At 39.1% G+C, this 20,475-nt stretch overlaps 1 protein-coding gene across 1 annotated transcript in view; it reads left to right on the plus strand.

The window, feature by feature from the left end:
• The window catches only part of LOC131685585 (zinc finger protein sens), a 570,390-nt gene that overhangs the window by 319,133 nt on the left and 230,782 nt on the right, over positions 1-20,475 (plus strand). The gene's annotated exons all lie outside the window — the stretch shown is intronic.

The following is a 20,475-nucleotide window of genomic DNA, read 5'->3' on the forward strand; positions in this document are numbered from 1 at the left end:
GAGTGCCCATCGGTTGACTGCATCGACGGCCGCCTTGAGTGATACCTTCTACACGGAATGGTTCTTCCCAGAGCCACCAAGATGACGCCGTCTTCGTATACGAACACGTAGATGCCTCCAGGCAGAGCGTCGAAGATCGAGTACGGTGTACGGATCCGTGCGGCAATCCATTGGTCTTGCGGAACTTGTCGGATGGTGTACCGCCTATACAGACCCGGAAGAAGCGTTTGGTTTAGTAGTTTTTAAAGAACACTTCGACCTTTTCCTGTATGCTCCATCGCTTCAGTTCGTGTAGTACGCCTTCGCGCTATACAGTGTCGTAGGCTTTTGCCACGTCGAGGATGACGATATCGGTGAGGAGGTTTTCAGATCTTGCTTTGTCCAGTATTTCACCAAGGAAGCCTAGGTGGTCTCCGAGTCTATTCCGGAAGGCAAATTGGCGTGGGTCGAGAAGTTTATGGTCTTCCAGCCACACGGTGAGTCGCCAGTTGACAATCCCATCCAGGGTCTTCGCTAGGCATGACTTTTGGGGACGTGTACCACATGGGCCACTTTCCATTTCTCTGGGAAGGACCCGTCTTCCCAAATTGTGTTGAATGATACTAGAAGGGGCTCTTTTGCCTTCGGTCGTAAGTGTCGAAGTATCGGCTATCCCACCATGTCGGGACTTTCTTCGTGCAGCACCAAGGGCGGTGGCGAGTTTAGAACTGGTGAACTGTAGAGTCTGACCTGAAGGTGATAGGTACGAATGCGGCTAGTAGGGCTTTTAAATGACATCCTATTCTGTTGGCAATTTCCACTGAGCGTGACGTTTTCCACTGAGCGCATTGACCCATCTCTACAGCTCCGTAGTTGTGGAGTACGGATAAATGCCGTTCACGAAGTGGGTCCAGTTGGATTCCTTAGCCACTTGGGTTGTCTTCCTAGTATAGCGCCTATGTAGACCCGGAAGCGGCGATTGATTAGGAGGTTTTGAATGAACACACCGAGGCTTCCCCAGATTCTAGAGTTCTTGGAATACACCTTCGCGCTAGACGGTGTTGTAGGGTTTTGCCGCGTCGAGAATGGCGATGTCGGCGTGGAGGTTTTCAGATCTCGCTTTGGCTCCAGTGCCGAGTCCTATTCGGAAGGCAAATTGGCGTGGGTCGAGAAATTTACGATCTTCCAGCCACGTGGTCAGTCGTCGGTTTACCATCCTCTACAGGGTCTTCGCTATGCATGACCGCAAGCTGATTGGCCTGAAGTCGCTAGGGGAACGGATGCCCTGGCCAGATTGTGTTCAATGATTCTAGGAGGGACCTTTTGCCTCTCGGGGAAGCGTCGAAACATCGGGTAGCCCACCCTGTCGGGGCCGTCGAATGTTTCTCGTGCAGTACTGAGGGCGATGGCGAGTTTAGAACTGGTTGAAGGGTCTATTGCAGGTAACGTCCTGAGCGTCCCAAAGTTATTCGCTCTTTGGTTATGGAGGGGTTGATTGGGTGATGTTTTCTGTATAATACGGTGTGCTTTCCGGCACGCTTTAAAGGCAGCGTTCCGAGTTCCACCAGTGTACAGATCGGTGTAAGTAATCTAAGGTGAGTTTCGGCAGTACAACTCATCTTAGATTATTTAATCACCAGTCGAAAACATCCCATCTTACTTATAAAAATGGCAACCAATGAATCAAGATCGGTGTAAGTATGGCCCGCTGGTTGGGGGAAACTTTCTTCAGCCGCATTGACAATTATTTTCGAGAGTTCGGTCGGTGAGCACGTGCAGATTGTATGGATGCATCGTAGGATCCCAGTCGACCTTGACTTACAGCCAGCATCTGCGCCGGGTGGTTTTAGGTGGGGGCGGTTCATCTGTAGTTCGATGGGGAAGTGATCACTCCCAGCCGTGCCGTTGGCCGTTGACAAGCCACATATCCCGGCGATGGAACTAGAAAGTGACAAAAGTGACGTCGATGGTGGAGGCTGTGTTAGCGCGGGTGAACGTTGAGTATCAAGGCATCGACTTTTTCGATGAGTTGGACCCCCTGTGGGGAGGGTGACCGCGACCAATTTAGTGTTGAGCAGGAGGTGGGTCGATAGGAGTTCGACCTTTATGCCCAGGCCGATGGTTTGATGATTGTTGTCTCCTCTCGCAAGCTCCCACTGGTATCGGTTCCCGAAGCAATGGGAGGGTTAGAAACCGGTATGTAGGTACGTTTCCTGGATGACGAGACAGAGTGGCTCGAGACGTACGATGATGTTCTATACTATACTATTTAAAGCAAGAGAATGACATTACTGGGGACAAGTATTTTATTATGGACTACCGCGTCTACATGCCTGTCCAAAAAGTTGAGATCGACGGTGTGGTCACCGATTCGAGTTTGACATGCAGGGATCAACCGAGGCGAAATATTTCATTGGCAATCGCCCAGGACGGGATAAAATTATAGGTTCCTTCAAACTCGTATCGCGTGACCTTTGGTGGGAATGCATTGCGTAATGATGTTTTGTTCGACAAGATTCCGTTATTCAGTTTGTCTTCACATCTCACCCTGAGCAGAAGCTAAAAATCGTCCCGCACAAGTGAAACAGTCAATTCTAGCTACAAGCCGATCGGTGCCTATCGCACAAGCAGTCCATATCATATCAGTGCACAAACAATATTATATTGTTTCCCCCGGCTGCGGAGTGAAATGAGTTTGCCAAATGAAACAAAAGTGCCCGTGCTACGGGATAACACGATTTCGATCAACTTTAATAAAACTCGTGTTATACCCACAGTTCAGGAAGTGGAGCAATTAGTTAAAGTGAAAATGGAGCTTAATATCGCTGAAGTTACGTACATTCAGCTACATCACGTTAAAAACTGTGTTTTGATCACGTTTAGAAGTTTAGCACAGGCAGAAAACTTCATTGCAAAGAACAACATGCAACACGAGGTCGAGTTTAATAACATCATAATCAAGATCCCGGTGCATATGGAAAACGACATGGTGGACGTGCGTATCCATGATTTGGCCCCGTGCACTAAGAAAGATTACATCAAACAAATCATGTCGCAATATTGAGAAGTATCATCTATTACGAATGACACCTGGAGAATTTTTTTCACCGGCATTCGTATTGTAAGGATGCGAGTGACTAAACCAATACCTTCTTACATGACTATCGAATGCAAATCACCGAAGAATGGAGTGACCTATAAGCAAACAACGCTAATCACATATCCCGGGCAGACACCAATACTAACAAGCAGCCACCGACACCTTCAGATAAACCAAAAACAACGATCCAATTAACCAATAATGCAGGTACTCCGACCACGACAACCGCTCCCAAACCAATGACTAGCATCTCAAATAAAGAAGAAAATACCGATAAAGACGGATTTACAACAGCGACCCGTAAGAACAAGAAACAAATAAGAACCTCTGATCGTGAACAGCAAGAAAGCAGTACCGATGATGACAGGGACGGGAACGAGAACGCGAAAGAAGGCAGACTGAAGGACCCCCAAGCGGCTTCACCGCCAAGGAAAAGGATCTCAGCAGCAAGCTGCGTCAACAAGATCTGGAAGACCGACATTCTTAGCATTTTATTTTTTTATTTTTACTTATTGTAAAAAATTGAAAGACGCACGGCTCAGTTATGCTAACGCATTGAACCGTTTCAAATAGATCTTTAGATTAAAAAAAATATTGCTATATGTCCCGACATGTTTCGATTGAGGGCAGGAAACCATATTTTTGCTGTACTATCCCCTGACTCGTTTTTCAATTTTTAATGTTGCTCAAAATTTCTGTTTTTTTTCGCATTTACCTTGCACCAGCTTTAAGGTTTGTACATAAATTAACTCTACTGAAAATATCCAACAGATGGTGGAATGGATATCAAACAAGTTGCGTTAATAACGACTCCAGCTTCCAGCTTCATTTAAAACCATACACACACAACTCGGTCGGACCATATCTTATCTTCTTTCGATTCACAAATTGTGATAGAACTGACGCAGAAATACTCAGCTAAGACCGGTATCTCAAAGATTTGCACAAGTAAGCTGAGAATTGTGATATTCTGTCTAAGGCAAGCAAATCGTGATAATGGCAACAATTGTTTCATAAACAACTAGTTCGTTTACATGCCTGCTCGTGAAGTCGAGATTGACGGTGTGGTAACGTATCTACTGCAGCACTCAGTTGGCTGTTTTAAGTTCCCCCTGCTCCAGAGAGCGAAGAATTTTAATGACAATCGAACCCAGCATATATCCTGGTTTTTGATAGACTAGTCTGGTGTCCTGGGACTACGAGGGAAGTGCTTGATTTGTCCTGGTTTTTCTCTTCCAATGCAAAAATAATTCTTCGCTTGCTTCATTCTATTCGCAACGTAAACAAATCGACCCGGTAAATAGCTGAGATTCTTCTTGATTGAAATCGCCTTTCAATCCTTGGCGGATTTCTTCCACAACTTTTAAAAAGTCTCATCTTTGTTCGGGTGACTCCGTTTATTCCCTTCGTACTATTATCTCTTGCCAATGGCAAATTTCCATCTTAAAATAGATTGCTAGAAATCCGTGAACATGTTTCCAGTCCATAAAAACAAAATTAAGCGAAACGTCGATAACTATCGAATAACTTGATTGAAAACTGTCTCGATTTTAGCCTGGAACCTCGCAAGGCTCACTGATAGCAATACATTGGCCATGATCAACATGGTTTCACATCATTTCAAATATCCTACACAATAAAGAGTATGGAATGTCTTGATCAACCAACAACCAATCTGCCACTTTTGATAAATCGAACCACGATATAACCATGGCTAAAATGCAGATATTTTCAATCAATAATTTTTGTAATTATTTTGATCCTACTTTATGAGAGATTTCCAGGTACCCACATTTACTTCAACATCAACAAATTCCTCATGGAAGGCAAATGATACTGATGATGTTTCTGCTGTACTTCAATGACGTACTTCTAGTGCTGAAGACTTCACGACGGTCTTTCGCGGATACATCCAGTTTTCGTTGATTAGTATAGAAAGAATCGCATGCGTGTAAATCTGAAGAAGTGTCCGGTGAGCTCATTGTCACGAAATAAAGACCCGGTTGGTTTCAACTATCTGCAGAAATTGAACGCAATTTTTTTTCAAAACCTAGAAAAAATTTGTCAGGTATATTCGAGCAGGAAGTATCGTCCTTGTAAACGCTTGAAATTTTCGCTTGGGTAGCGTCGCTCGAGGCATCTCTGACACAATGTCGAAGCAAACAGCGTCTAGTCTTAGAATTCTGAGATCAAACTAGGAACACTGACACACTGATCCTGACTTATTTTATAAAGTAGATCAGCCCCGCAACGTTGCGTTCCGGAGTAATGTGTACTACAAATCTGCACTGAAATAATATTTAAATGAAATCCGTTAAATCAGTATTTTAGGCAAAAATCTGTAGAATAATTTGTATGTGTGGCAACTCTAGTACAGACACGAATGGTGGAGAATTTTTTTCAACATTTTTGAGCAAACATTTCAAGCTACCTAGATAGGCCGCTTAAGCTTCTAGGTGATTTTTTCTAACTTCTTGAAAAGCTTATTAAGCTTTTCGAAAAAAAAATTCAAGCTTCTTTAATACGGTAGGAAAGAATCCAATCTTAGTACAGTATGCAAGCTATATACTCGAAACGAGTCGTCGGGAGCGTAAATGCATCCGTTTTTTCGCTCTCGAACTGTGTTCAACCAATCTCATACTTGTACAATACAATCTCGAACACCACACCTACCCGTTGCTGGCTACACAGTGCAGAGATAACTTGAATAACACATACCAACGCCTTGAATGCTGTCCCACTTATGAACGCTGCTGTAATGATCAAAAGTTTATAAACTATTTCAAACAGCTAATAATCGTGAGTTATGAGTTATGTATAGCAGTAGTGAAGAGAAACAAAATGCAGCGTGGTAACGATAAGATTGCTTGTGAAGGGTGTAGAATTTAAGGTTTAGAAGAAAAGGAATCTTTGTGACCTTGGTAAGCAGCAAATCGATACGAAACTAACTACTAACAAAATCTCTTTGTATGTAAGTGTGTGCCATCGGTTTTGTTTTTCAAGAGCGTCACTTTAAACTTTGCGCAAATAGCTCCATGTACAAAAAAGATTGCTTTTGGGCATGAGTAAGCTAACCAACCGTACGGAATTTGGGAGAACAGTACTGATTTTTGGTCGCGTGTCCGGAAAAAATACTTGTACGGACTTGTCCAGAATTCGCACGGGATTTTCAACCTCAGTGGAAGTGGAAGTACTCCTGGTACAATCTTCCAAATCTTCCACAAATGGAAGCAGACTAAATAACGTTGCAAACTAGGTTGTCCAGGTTCCAAAAATGCAATTTTGTTAGCAAAAGGAAACCAGCCAACAAGAGTGATAAAAAATCAATTTTTATAAATTATCTTATGAGCTTTGGGACTACGTAATCTTTAATATTTTTTTAACATAAATGAAAAAAATTAACTGTTATGTGTCCCGCTGCCCGTCTCGACTAGTCGTTTGAACTATTCTCCCAAGTTGGGATGGCATTTTTAAATTCAGTTTCTAGCAGCCGCCATTTGATCTATCTAAGTCGAAACACAATTCTCAATTTGCCTCCTATGAAGCTATCTCAAAATGATCCGGATTATACATTTTTTATCTTTAATCTTTTTCAGGACCAATGTATTACCGCTGCACTTCGAATGTATTCTGTAGTTCTGAGACATAATACAATTAAAATTCGCAGTGGACTCTGGAACTCCTTCAAATGTTCCATTTACATAACTGAATAGGTTTATCCTTTAATTTTACTTGAAAGGTTTACCCGAAAATTTCAATGTACTCGAAGAACATTAGATACAGAAAGGAGGCTGTTAATTACAACAGATTACTTAATTTTACGTTAAATTTTTAGCCAGATAAACTGATCGGGCAACTTGATATAGACTAGGAACATGACAAACATAAGTGCAAAATGCGTGGACACGTGGCGACATAACCAGGAAGGAACTCTAGTGACATGGGAGAACTCACTCTCTTCTAGCATCTGTGCTAGATACTGCAAATAAAGTATCAGATACGGGGTACGCACGCGATCATTCAAGAATACACGAAAAATATGCGAGGAGACACACGGTTATAATACGCGAATTTATACGCGCGACGCTAAATAAATGCGACACGCACGTTAACATACAAACGCTCGAGCCCTTCGCTATCATCCGCGCACACCTACGCCTGTGATCTTGCAAACAGGATAACATCCCGGTGACTAAGTGAACGTTTTAGCACTTATAAATTTACAAACGCTATTTCTTAAGAATGAATCTACCAACGCCCGCGTGATCATGAATTGGTTACGTCCGGAAGTTCCTCCTCTCGACCCTAGCAACCTAGGCTCAAGCCTTCAGTTGAGAAAAATGATGCTCATATCCACTAGACAACACTTTCCATGGTGACATGACTTGGAATTCTAGTGATAGAGTTGATAGTGATAGAGAACTCACTCTCTTCTAGCATCTGGACTATATACTGAAAATGAAGTACCAAATTCACAGCCCGCGCGATCTTCCAAGAACACACGCGAATATGCGAATAGACACACGATTATAAAATCGAATTTATACACGCGAAGTTACACGCTAGCACACGCGACATGCAAACGTCCACGTGATCGAGCACGTTAACATACAAACGCCCGAGCCCTTCGCGCTGATACACTTCTAATCCGATTGCGGCAGTCTCAAATGAACGTTCATTCCCACGCGATCGCAAAGTCCATACGCCCGCACAACTGAACCGTGCGCTCAATATCACAATCAGAACCACTGTCCGCTGCAATTGACTTTAAGCAGTGTTTTAGTGTGTAACGTTTCCCGTCGTCTGTCAGTAATTGTAGTAAGCGATCTGACCCCTGGAAGCCCTTCCGCGTACCTAGCTCTACAGCTCCAGTAGAACAACTTTCAAAAAAAAAAGAAACAAAATAAAATTTTAAATATCTTGAAAACTTACAGATTTTGGAAATTTTTGCTTACGAGCATTTTGATTGGAAATGAGGATCGTATTGTGTAATAAAATTATGTTTTTGTCTGCCAGTTAGCATGAAATTTAGCAACATGTAAAGCTGTTGCAAAAAAAAATTATTACCAATTACTTTTCCGCGATGCAACCGTATTCAATATGTTTCCATTCTCTCCAGACTTTCCTTGACAAAAATAAAAGTTTTCAAAAATGAGTTTTTTTCTAGCTTTAGTTTTTAATAAAAAAATTATTTTTTTTGAAAATTCACAACTTTTTATTCAGTTGTTTTTTTTGCGAAGAAAAGATTATTCCCTGCAACTTTTTGTCGGAGTGTTTTGCTGTACAAAATACAGATCTCGATTTTTTTTAAACTGTTGCTTTGCTTTGCATGCTGGTAAAACGTCGTGATTTTAAAGATTTTTGGGTGAATCTTGGAGGAATTACTGTATTGTAGAATCTATCGGAAAGTGCCGATTTGAACACCAGTGCATTTTCTACTTCAGTTCGAATCAACGAAAAAGTTATCTTACTTCAGTTCTTGCCGAAGTGATCGTTTAGAGAAATGTCAATATGCAAAACAAAAGTGAAATTCTGGTCAACTAACCTGACTTCGAGTCTTTTCGTATTAGCCCGAGTTTTTGGAATATTCACTTACAGGTTTCAGAGCTTAGACTCTATCCAATCCCATCATATCAGGCATTCAATAATGATAATTTTCGATAGATTGCACCAGGCAAATAAAATCATTTTGCAGAATAGTCTACAACATGTCGCTGATTGTGACCGAGTTAGAATCAAATTCAATATCCTCGTGTTTATGTATAATGGCAAAATCGAGATTTTTTTACTACACGATATGGCACCTCGAACTTGCGATACGGCCTTTAAAAGTGTCGCTGTATAGAAAAGTGGAATCGGTTACAAAGAACACATGCAAAAACTAATTATTCCTAGAGACTTCAATGGTGATTATGCGGTGGTTGCCAACTTTGTGACAGTTGATCAAGCAATAACGGCAACTCAAAGCCGCAAAAACTGTGTGCAATAACTCCAAATCAAAAACCAGAGTTTTCAGTGAGAACAAAAATTCCACAGAAGACGACTCCACATCTGTAATTTGTAATGGCCAGAAGTAAGAAAAAGACCCTCCCGCGAACTTGATGTATTGAAAAACAACATTAGAGAAAAAAAATAATACTTCCAAGATGGAGTCCCGCTACGGAAAAGGATTTCCATGTACCATAGCAAGTTACACGCACTTTTTTACCAGCAAAACAGAAATTCTGTGCTACCTCACTTATGGTTTTTCGGATTTGGGGTCTAACCGTTGCTAATACGGTGCCATTTACTGATGAGATGAATTCGAAACGCAAACGCTCCCATTTTGCATTTTATTTTTAATTCATCGATTTGTGTAGTACTCTGTTAACACTTAGGGGAGACCGGGGCTAGTTGGCGGTGTTTTCAGTTTTCAATTTTTACCGCTTTGATGTAGGTAGATCTTGCAAAATAGAACACACGGCATGAAAGAGCAGACCAACAGGCAACATCTCTGTTTTTTTTTTAAAGTGTTTGATGCATTGTTTCCATTTTTAGAGACAAAAATATGTGACGCGGAAACCCCGCCAACTTACCCCGGCCCCGGGGTAAGTTGGCGGTATGTGAGGGTACGCCAAAAACTAACCAATGAAATGGAGATTCAATTACTTCAAGGGTCCTTTTGGAACGTGCTGAATGTCTTTTCAAGAAAACTGTATATTAACCGACATTTGCTATTATATTTCAGCTTCAATATCCCGGAATTTTGACTTTGACGTGTACTCCCTACTCAAAAGCAAATTTTCGAAATTCTTCATGCAATTGGCCAGAATAAATGTCTTCTACATTGGCGAGATACACAAGAAAAAGATAGTCTTACTTTGGAATGAATTCCAGAAATAAAAATTTTTGATGACTTTTTTTGTACTGTAAATAGTACCGCCAACTTGCCCCAACAGCATATTTTATTCAAAACTTTTTAAAAAATAACTTTTGTTTGTGGATAGAAGTAATATCTATACGGATACTGAAAGCTCTTTTCATGCGCTATCGAAAAATAAAATCATTCGGGAAATAAATGGAAAGTCACCCTAAATAACGCAAAGTATTTAAAAATTAGAAAATTTACTTGGTATGCTTGAAAACACAATATCAACCACAACTTCCACCAAACAAATCGTTTTGCAACAGCCCCGGGCTCCCCTACAGCTGTTTTTGTACATTTGAAGTAATGAATACATACTCTTTATTCCGAGATTCAAATTTGATAAAAAAAACGCTTTTAATCCACCTAACAGTGTGATGAGACATTTCTTATAACTCTTATCACTCTCGTCGGATATTATATCGTTTGAGAACATTTAGAACTTGATGCTTCGCGATGTTTTTGATAACACATACTACATGCAGTGGCGTAGCCAGGGGGGGTTTTGGGGGTTAAAACCCCCCCCCCCAAACCAAAATTAATTGGATTGAAAAAAAATTGATGCTGACGAATTTAATTTAATATTCCACAAAATATTTTTGGAAAAATATTCTCTGATCACTACACTGAGAACTGTGTTTAAAGCGTCATGAGAACATTTGGAAAATTATGGGAAGGGGATCTTGTAACTTATCTCTTAGCCAAAATCCCATAGTTGTCAAATTACTTCAATGTAAAATAAAATAACTGTCTGAATTATTATGAGCTCATTTTTGAAAATATGCTTCAAAATATGGATTAGAGACAATTTTTCGAATGGGAATCTAAATTTGAATAGGTTGATTGCATAGAAAACATAAGCTTGTTTACCGAAAACTTACATACATTTCAACATTTGCTGAAAATGTATTTTTTAGATTGTGTAGAGTTTAGACAACAATTCAATATGGTTAACAACAAGAATAACATTTCAGAAGCTAGTTGAAAGCTGATGTAATTTTGTCTCTAGCAGGTCAGGATCGGTTTTATGAGCATTGGATTTTTGTTGTATTATCAACTATATGAATAGCCTCTTAGCAGGATGCAATGAATGGCGTACTAAAATTTTGTGTGCTACGTACTAGTACTGCAAGTTGTGAGGTTGACTAATGAAGAAAAGTAAAATTAATGCTCGATAAATTTTTAACGGTCACGATCACATTCATTCGAAACTGCCAAATTTCGATGTTAAGTAACATTGAAGAATTTCAACACGTAAAACTGTTCATCTGCTGATAGAATAATTTTGACGGTTAATCCTCCTAGAAGTAATTATAGAGAAGAATTACTCTTTAAGCAAATTTGGGTCGAGACTTAATGTCTCCAGCAAAGTTTTCGAAAGTGCTATTTCAAACAACTTTGTCAAAGACATAAATATCCCACATATTCAGTGTATCGAAATATAGTAGTAGAAAACCTTTACAAAAGGCTATTCTGAAATGACTGTATTTGATAAATCTCTTCTGCGGTAATTAAATAATAAATTCACATTGCGTTCAAGGTGCCTTTGAAGCTTACAAAAAAATAAGGGAACTGGATATAAAACAAATAATTCCCAGATATTAAAAGGACTCAAAAACACAAAGAGTAATTCCATTTTCAGGAGCTAGCATCAATTCGGTGCAAGCTTAGTCCGCCCACCAAGTTAGTGTCGGATTCTGATGAGATGAAGTCGAAACGCAAGTTTCAGTTCCATCCATCCATAATTTAGTTATAGGTTTTGTGTTCTCAACTCGCAATGATTGTTTCAAACATTTTTATCCGTAGCGCAGAAAAAAATAGTTTTCACCTAATTTTTTCTTCACTAAGAAGAAATACAGCAGGCCCAGTCCATTTAAATCCCTATATTATGAATTCATGTAGCCTTCATATTTTCAACAAAATTGTTTGAAATGACATTATCAAAAACTTTGCTGAAGGCACCATGTCTCTTAATATTTTTGAAAAAATAATTCACCATAATTACCTCTATGAGAGTTAATCACTAAAATTTCTATATCAAAGCAGGCGCTGTTTTATGTTGATAACTTCCCGAAGTTGTCAAACCTTCAATGTCAAGGATTATTATATTAGGTGATCTTGAACGTTGAAATTTTTTTAGATCATTTATCCCACTTTAAAAGATCGCAATTTTTGACTTCATTGACATATTATACAAGAAAATAATAGATATAGAGGTTTGAAAACTGTTCCATGTTGATCCTTCTTGTTTGTAGACTGGAATGACATCTGTTAGACTACTTATGTTTTTGAGTTTTCAATAATTTATCAAACTCATATTAAATTTTAGCATTTTTTCAAAAAATTTGCGATTTTCATCAAAACCCCCTCCAAACTAAATTTCTGGCTACGCCACTGACTACATGGGATTGTGGCAGGACACAGAGAATCGCTCAAATCAGCATAGGACAACATCAGTGCTAGAAATCTCAAACCAAATCAATGGGAAAGCGAAAAAATGGCCCATAAAATAGACATACAAACGAATTATTGCTAACGCTCTGTTAATAAAATATCTAAATTCCTCAATCAATGCATTGTGGTGGGAAAACTGAATTTTCCTAAAGGGGTTATGTATATTGTACTGAGCCAAAAAATCGAATTTTTTTTTTGAATCGAAATGAAGTTTATACTTTACTCAAATTTCCAACGCGACTGAGACCTAAAAATCAACGCTTTTTCTGGGAAAAAACGCGATACTAGCAGTGACACCATTCAAAGAAAATCAACAGTGAATATTTCCAGACTTGGTTTTATTTCCTATTTAAGAACTATTGTGTTTTTTACATCCTAGATTGTATGAGTAGGTGATCGAAACCCAAAACTTCATGAAGTATTTGAAATTATTAAATTAAAATTTGTGTTTGCTATTGAAATTGACAAAATGATAGTATCACCCCTTTGACGATTGTTTACTTTTTCGGTCCCACCTATCAGCATTGAAGTATCGCCCTTACGTTTTTTTACAATACCAATTTTACAATTGGTGGGGGTTTGGTGAAAATCGATCTTACTGTCCAAACGGCATAATTCCGAAACCGTAATTTTTGAAGTTTTAAAATTATGCAGAATTATTTTTTTAGAAAATAGTAACAGAGTTCGTGTCTTTAATGAATTTGTTGAGACTTTATTGTAGTCATGAATATTAACCTGAGAAAATTCACCATAAATACTTCTTGGACGATATACCGCCAAAATTATTTTATCAAATGATGCGCTGTTCATAACGTTTGTAAAACTCATCGAAGATACTAAACCTCCGAAATTGGCGGTTTCAAAATGATGTTATCTTGACCTTAAATTACTGTTTTTGAACATTTGACCTATACATATAATTGGTCATACAACAAAAATCAAATTCTCATCAAAATCCATCAGGACCTGCTAGAGTTGAATGGAAATCGTCATTTCTCATAAATTTCTCTCTACATTCGGAAAGTGTTATCCTCGATATTAATCATATTACGTTTTCGTCTCAACTCGACGCATTCCCAAAATAAAAACCTGTTTTAATCCACCTAGTGGTGCAATTGTGCTTTTCTCATTTGTCCAGACTACGATTCCATGGCGGGTTATGTTCAATACAATGGTGGAAATGCATATTACATGTTCAGTACGATTTGCACATACGTACAATGGATCGACAGCCACGATCTTGAGATACTATGTGATACTGAAACATCGCTTGACCGCCGCTGGTTTCAAGCGATGTTTCAGTATCACATAGTAAGATCCGGGAGGTCCGGGTCCTGCCGAAAATTTTCAACTTGTTAAGAAATTTTAAACTAGTTTTAATTTTAAAGTAGCAACCACTCACTGCATACTCTCTCCGGGCCGGTATGATTGACGATTTTTAGAGTGATTACATAACCTTTCTATATGAGAACGGCAAAAATGTAAAATGTCCAAAAAATCAATTTTTGTCAAACATTATTTTTTTCGAGTTTACATCAAATCTCGATGTTTCATGCATTATAAAGTCATTTGGCATCAAAAATACAAATTTGATTTGAAAATTTTTCATTTCAGTTTATATGGGAATTTGCTGTGTGATTGCACTCTTCAACTCGTAACTCCGGAACCGGAAGTCCAATCAATAAAAAATCAATTGCAGCCGATGGGAAGGTTGTACCTTTCATTTGAGACTAACTTTGTGCAAATCGATCCAGCCATCTCTGAGAAACAGAAGTCACATATTTTTCCACATACACACATACATACACACAGACATTTTCCGATCTCGATGAACTGAGTCGATTGGCATATGACACTCGGCCCTCCCGGTCGGGATTAGATTGATGAATTTTAGAGTGAATGAGAAAGGCAAAAACATTTTTAGCAAATGTTGAAAGTTATGCTTTTTTTTTGGTGAGCAGTTCTATGTTTCATAGACATTAAATCAATTTTAACTTCGCTTCCTAATAAATAAAGACCCTTATTATAGTACATCTCTACAAAAACGAGACCAATTTGAAAATAAATCTGAGGAATATGATTGATTACAGAACTCTGGAATTTTCTATTGGAATGTTTTCAGGCAGGAATTTGATATTGATGCAATTAGACAACTGTGAAATCAAGACCAATGGATCAGTTACATATCAGGACCCCATTCCGACAATTTACCAAAAATTCTCCTGATGTTTACAACAACAGATTATCAATGTACGGATCAGATAATTGTTATTGTAATATTGAATTAAATCAGTCTGCATCAATAAATTTTCAACTTCAATCCAATATTTTTTTTGTGTGGTAGGGGGGGGGGGTTGTATGGTGTTAAGCCCCAAAACCTTCTCTTGTCTACGCCGTTGCTTGGAGTTATTTATTTCGCTTTTCATTTTCCGATATGTTTCAGATCGATCCGATGGTCATAAGTTAGAAAAATTGCAGTCAGAAGGTTCGCACAAGTGAACATTTTTGCACTGATAAGTTATCAAGTTCCTTCCAGACAACTTGGAAGTGTTCGGTGATTATTTCTAGCGGTTGTAGATAGAAAAATGAAATACAAAATTCGATTTATCGAAATAATGTTTAGCTTATTTCAATGGATTATTACTATATTGAACAATAAATAGGCGACAAACAGTAATCCACAAACAACAAGCCATAACTTTTAAAGTATTCAAAACAGATATTTCAAGTCTTCAGTAAAGTTATTCGCAAAAGTAAGAGCTACAAATTTGCTGAAGGCATCATTTCGATACAATCGCTTCCAAGAAAATTTGTGAAAATATCTCACTCATAGGGGGATTAATCAGCAAAAGCACAATACCAAAAGAAAGGGCATATTGCCTCCATTAAATTCTCCGAAGATACTATTGACCTAAAATAAGCCGTTTTGGCGCCAATAATAGATTACATGTTTTTGGTCATATTTCTGGCAATGGGAAATGATAAAAATCTTTCGTCCGCATTTAATGTTAAATATCTCTTTTGATAATAGTCCGATTTTAACAATCTATAGCTTGTTCGAAAGGTATTTGTTAAAGCTGTCTAAAAACATATAAATTGTTAATCTATATTGTCAATTTCGGCAGATAATTCAAAAAAACTGCAAAAAACGCCATTTTTACGCATTCAAACATTCATATCTTGGAAACTAAACATCAGAATCAAAAACAAATTAATAGCGTTCATACTGTTTTTTAGTTCTTTCATTTAAAATTGGTTTGGATAAGATCGGTTCAGCCATTGCTGAGAAACACGAATGAGAATTTGTCCGTTACATACACACACACACAGACATTGTCCCAAATCGTCGAGCTGAGTCGATTGGTATATAAGACTCGGCCCTCCGGGCCTCGGAAAAAATCTTGAAAGTTTGAGCGAATTCTATACATTTCTTTTATAAGAAATGTAAAAATCAGCGAAGGTTTCAGGTCTTTGGTTTCTGCATTCAGATCGAAATCCAATTTCATAACTTCGGGATTGGATGGTCGTGGATATTTAAATTCGAAACCTAATCATTTTGATTTCAATGTTCTAAGCAACATAACAGTCTATTATAATTTCGTAAGTTCATTTCGATAGTAGTATCTACTTTTCTCAAGAATCCCATATATTTTCTAAGACCTTCATGCATGACAAGGAACTTCAGTTTGGTTTTGAACTTGACAAGAAAAATGTTAATTAGAAAACAATTTTTCATTATGTTGTAAAAGCATAATGTGAAGAACGAAACGATGTCTCGGAATGGTCGAACTAGACTTTGATTGTGAACTTAATATAGTTTGGTTCCATGAACACGCACTGCTGTTTAAATATCAAATGTACATGGAGGAAACCGATCAGAACACTAACACAGGAACACTGACATATATGTAGTTTCTGTGCTCCATCACTCACATTGAATCCAGCAAATATTTTGATTATGGATGTTTCAATATTAGGTTTATTTGCCTTTTTTCGGGTTAGAAAAACTTCTATTGAAGAAGCTCTAACCCTGTGTGCGGGGTTGGGAATCGAACCGATCGCTTTAATAACTACAATACGCTAACCCCTAAAATCATTGTTGAAAATATGGACTGTAGTAAAATATAGTAAATATGAAAAATACTAAAAAGTCTAAAAAATCAACTTTTGTTTTTTTTTTTAATTTTGAGATAAAATGTGTGCGGATTTTTCCTATCCCACAGTTGGTCAGCTTAGGCAGTTAGCGCAAAAACAGAAAAAGTGAGCGCGCTATTTTGGGTGGGTGGAGAGCTTTTAACGGTTGCTAGAGAAGCCCTTCAAGTTTTCTAAGCTTCTTAGTTAAATCATTCCAAAAAGCGTAAAAATCTCTATCTAATGCTCGACAAACTTTTTCAACGCTTGAAATATCTTGGCCACTTCGGTCTGTCAGATGCTGATGAGATGAAATCGAAACGAAATTCATCGCTTACTATGCTTCATGCACAAAAATCCTTAACTCTATATGAGGACATGGGAATGGAACCCCGGCTAGCAACGTACAGAGTAATCGACTTACCAGCTACCCTATGTCCACCTCCCTTTCTATTTGTATTATATTATGATCCATTTCCAACTATTATTGATGAAAACGAAGTAAATTAAAAGTGTTTTAACAATTTTCGGTAGCAAAAAACTAAATTTTACTCAACGAGTTAGCTGACGAAATCGGCATAACTCCCGAAGGTAACAAAAAAGAACTTCTCCCCCAAAACACATCTACCCGCATGATCAAAAGCACTATCGGAAGCATTGAGTAGCTGTCAACATTTCCCTCGAAAACAGAATGTCTTCGCAACAATTTCCGCAAACACCTTGCGTCCAATCATCGTGCCACTGTAACCTGCCACCATTCTCCTAAATTGACTCCAACGACCGATAAGGCAACGGTTACTTGTCTTCAGTCCACACCGCTACTGATGACGTCCAATTCAGGACGAGAGAAGATTGACCACTGCGCCCACCTCTCCAACCATCCATCCATCCATCAATCGTAGCCGGCTGTGCGATTTATGTTACTCCGTTCGAATTCGATGCCTGACTAATGACGGGGGAAGCCTACTATTGCCTATTTTTCTTTCTCTCCCTCTCTCTCACTATCTATCTGTGTTTGTCTCTACAATTTCTGCAATTGTCGTCACTGGTTCCAGTCCAGCAATGGGATTGGGGCCGCAACTTAATTAAGTTGTATGTAGGTACGTACCACCGCGCTGAGATTAGAGCCTTACCATTTGTGGGTAATGCTTGAAAATGCACCGCCGACTTTAATCAATTTTTTTTTCCGCTGCCCGGTGCGTTATTTTTTCTTTCGTGTTTTCACCGTAGTCGGTAGCACAGCAGGGGAGGTGTTTCCCGTGGCACAAGTTTGTCATTTCGAACGGTGCGTGCCTGAATGCGGATATTTCTTCGATTTATATTCAGCTAATTTTCAATCGTCGCTGCAGTGCCCAGTGGTAACCGTTTGCTACAATCTTGTAGCCTGTTATTGAACCCACTTCGGTATCATGTTGGTATGTGATTTTATTACTATTTCTAAAATGAGTCCATTTATAAACGAACCTATTTGAATTCCGGACTCGGATTGCTTTGCATCGATTCGAACGACCAGTAGGCTATCACCATTATTCAAAGGCACCCGGGCCCGTTCGAATGTCAGTGCCCACTTTGACCGACCAGCTCTCGTCTCTATTATTACACTTCCACCGAAATCGTTCCCAGCCGATCTTGATCGTAATCCCTTTAATCGATAAAATAGCAGGGCCCGGCTTACCCCGTGTATAATGTTTTATCATCTAAATGGAAAAATACTTTAATTTGCCAATAAAAGCACTCTTGGTTGGTGGGTCGAAACCGAAGTTAAATCGATAAAAGGTAAATAGGTGCAATAAAATGGAATAAATTACTAGCCCGAAAAAGCCTCCAAACACTCACACGTGAGACCTACACACTCAAAGAAAAAGGCAACAAAAAAATCAAAACAAAACGAAAAACACACGATCGTGGAAAGGAAAATAGCTTCCCCAGCCTGTTGAGCCTCCTCGCCCCACGCTTCCTCGACTTCAGGGTGCAGCAATCTTGGCCAGTTTGAATTATGATAGGTAAATAATCGACCGGCAGCAGCCGGAGCCCGTTCGAAGAAGGGGAAGATTTACGATTTTCCATCGGGTTTTATTGTTTATTGAAATTTACTTTGCGGTCGATATTTTAAAGTGCTGCCAGCCAGCGTGTGCTGGCTGGGTCGAAGGAATAAAAACACACGGCGGCGGGCGCAACCCTCGGTGGCGGCCGATCGTCGCGGTAAGTGGTTATTATTTAATACCATTTTCGCTAGAATGCACCACCACCTACCGTCTACCGCCTCACTGTACCATCTCCTTCAAGTGGAAAACCGCTTAACATCAGGTTGGGATGGTGGGAAGGAGGGAGGAGCTTTGCCAAATTGGTTTAATTTGCATCGAGAGTGCTGCCAGCCGACTTGAACGATCGGTCGATCGCGCGTTGGTTATCACTAATTAGCTCCTTTCCAAACCAATATAACAATGCTTATTGGAAACCATCGAAGTTGGCGGCGCCTGAGGATTGCATCAATCTCCCGTGCGGGAGGCACGTTTTTCTTCTTCTTCTTTTGTGTGTTTGCAGACTGTTGGCTTGGTTTAGCCAATACCGAAGAGGCCCGAGAACAAAGATGGGACAGATTGGAGTAGGCCACGAGGCCGATTGTCGCTAATTAGCTAATTTCACTACACGAGATGGGGGGGTTCTGATGCAAACAGCGCCTCGTCGTGAGCTCTTTCTGTCTGTGGATTGATTTATGTCGATTGGAAGGAATTGAGTTTCCCTGTCGCAAGATGAGTCAGATAGGAAAATATGGTTGCACAATTGCATTGTATTTCGCTTGTGGTGGCAGTCGTGAGTGAGCAACAATTGGTTGCTTTGTGACAGTTATTGGCGTTCGAGTATCGCGCGACTGAGGACTTCAAGGCCGACGATGATGAGATGGCACAGAATGCTTCAGTCTTGACACGCGGAAAAGGGAAATATGATGTGTTGCAGCGAGTTGGCTGGAACAAGAAACTATGTGACTAAAATGGGCAAATGAATTAGCATTTTTGTAGAGTCCGTAAAATGTGTTAATGCCGTTAGCTGGCTTCCTACAAAATTGAATAACATTTGCGATATAGTTCTATCAGTAACTCTGCTTTATGCGAACCTACACGGATACCGTCGTTGTGGTTTATAAAGGAGCAAAACACATCGTTCAACATAAAATGCAGTATCAATAATTGGAGCTCGCATGATCATCGCAAACGAAAATTCAAAAAGGGTCTTAACGAATATTTATATTTCACCCACTTACTCCCCAAAATCATAAACCAATTGCAATTTTTGGATGGAATGACAACATGTCTTCTGCAAAATTTATAAAAATACTTTCCTCTACAACTTTGTCGAAGACAGCGAAGCGCTATCTCTTCTGGTTCAAAAAATAAACTTTCTATAGACTACTATGATCAATTTTTTTTAAATGATACTGCCAAAGGATGACGTATGTTACTCACACAAACATTGTAGAAAATTTAAAATTGCTAATATGGACAGTTTTTAGAATGAATTAAATACCTCAAAACGCTGTTTTGGGCCACTGTGCGCTGCCAGTTAAAATATGTTGATAGCAGTTGAAGTTAGAACCTAACTAAATTTCGCCGCAATTAAAAACGGCATTGGACACTTTATTTGTTCTGTAGCAGCGCCTCTAGTAGTCGGATAGAGAATATTTCGACAACGAATTGTTTGAAAAATACACGTATTTCAGTGGAGAAAGTATTGTTTTGACACGCGCACTATCAAAAATGTTGTGGTAGACGGAAGACGAGAAAGAAAATTTTATCCTCCGAATCACAAGCCGAAAATCAATGTATACATTGTTTCATCAGGGCCCACAAACGATTAGATGGCGGTACGACTAGATTCTGTTACTGACTTAGATCGTATCTTATTCATC

This window comes from Topomyia yanbarensis, chromosome 2 (genome assembly GCF_030247195.1).
Source record: "Topomyia yanbarensis strain Yona2022 chromosome 2, ASM3024719v1, whole genome shotgun sequence".
NCBI lineage: Eukaryota > Metazoa > Arthropoda > Insecta > Diptera > Culicidae > Topomyia > Topomyia yanbarensis.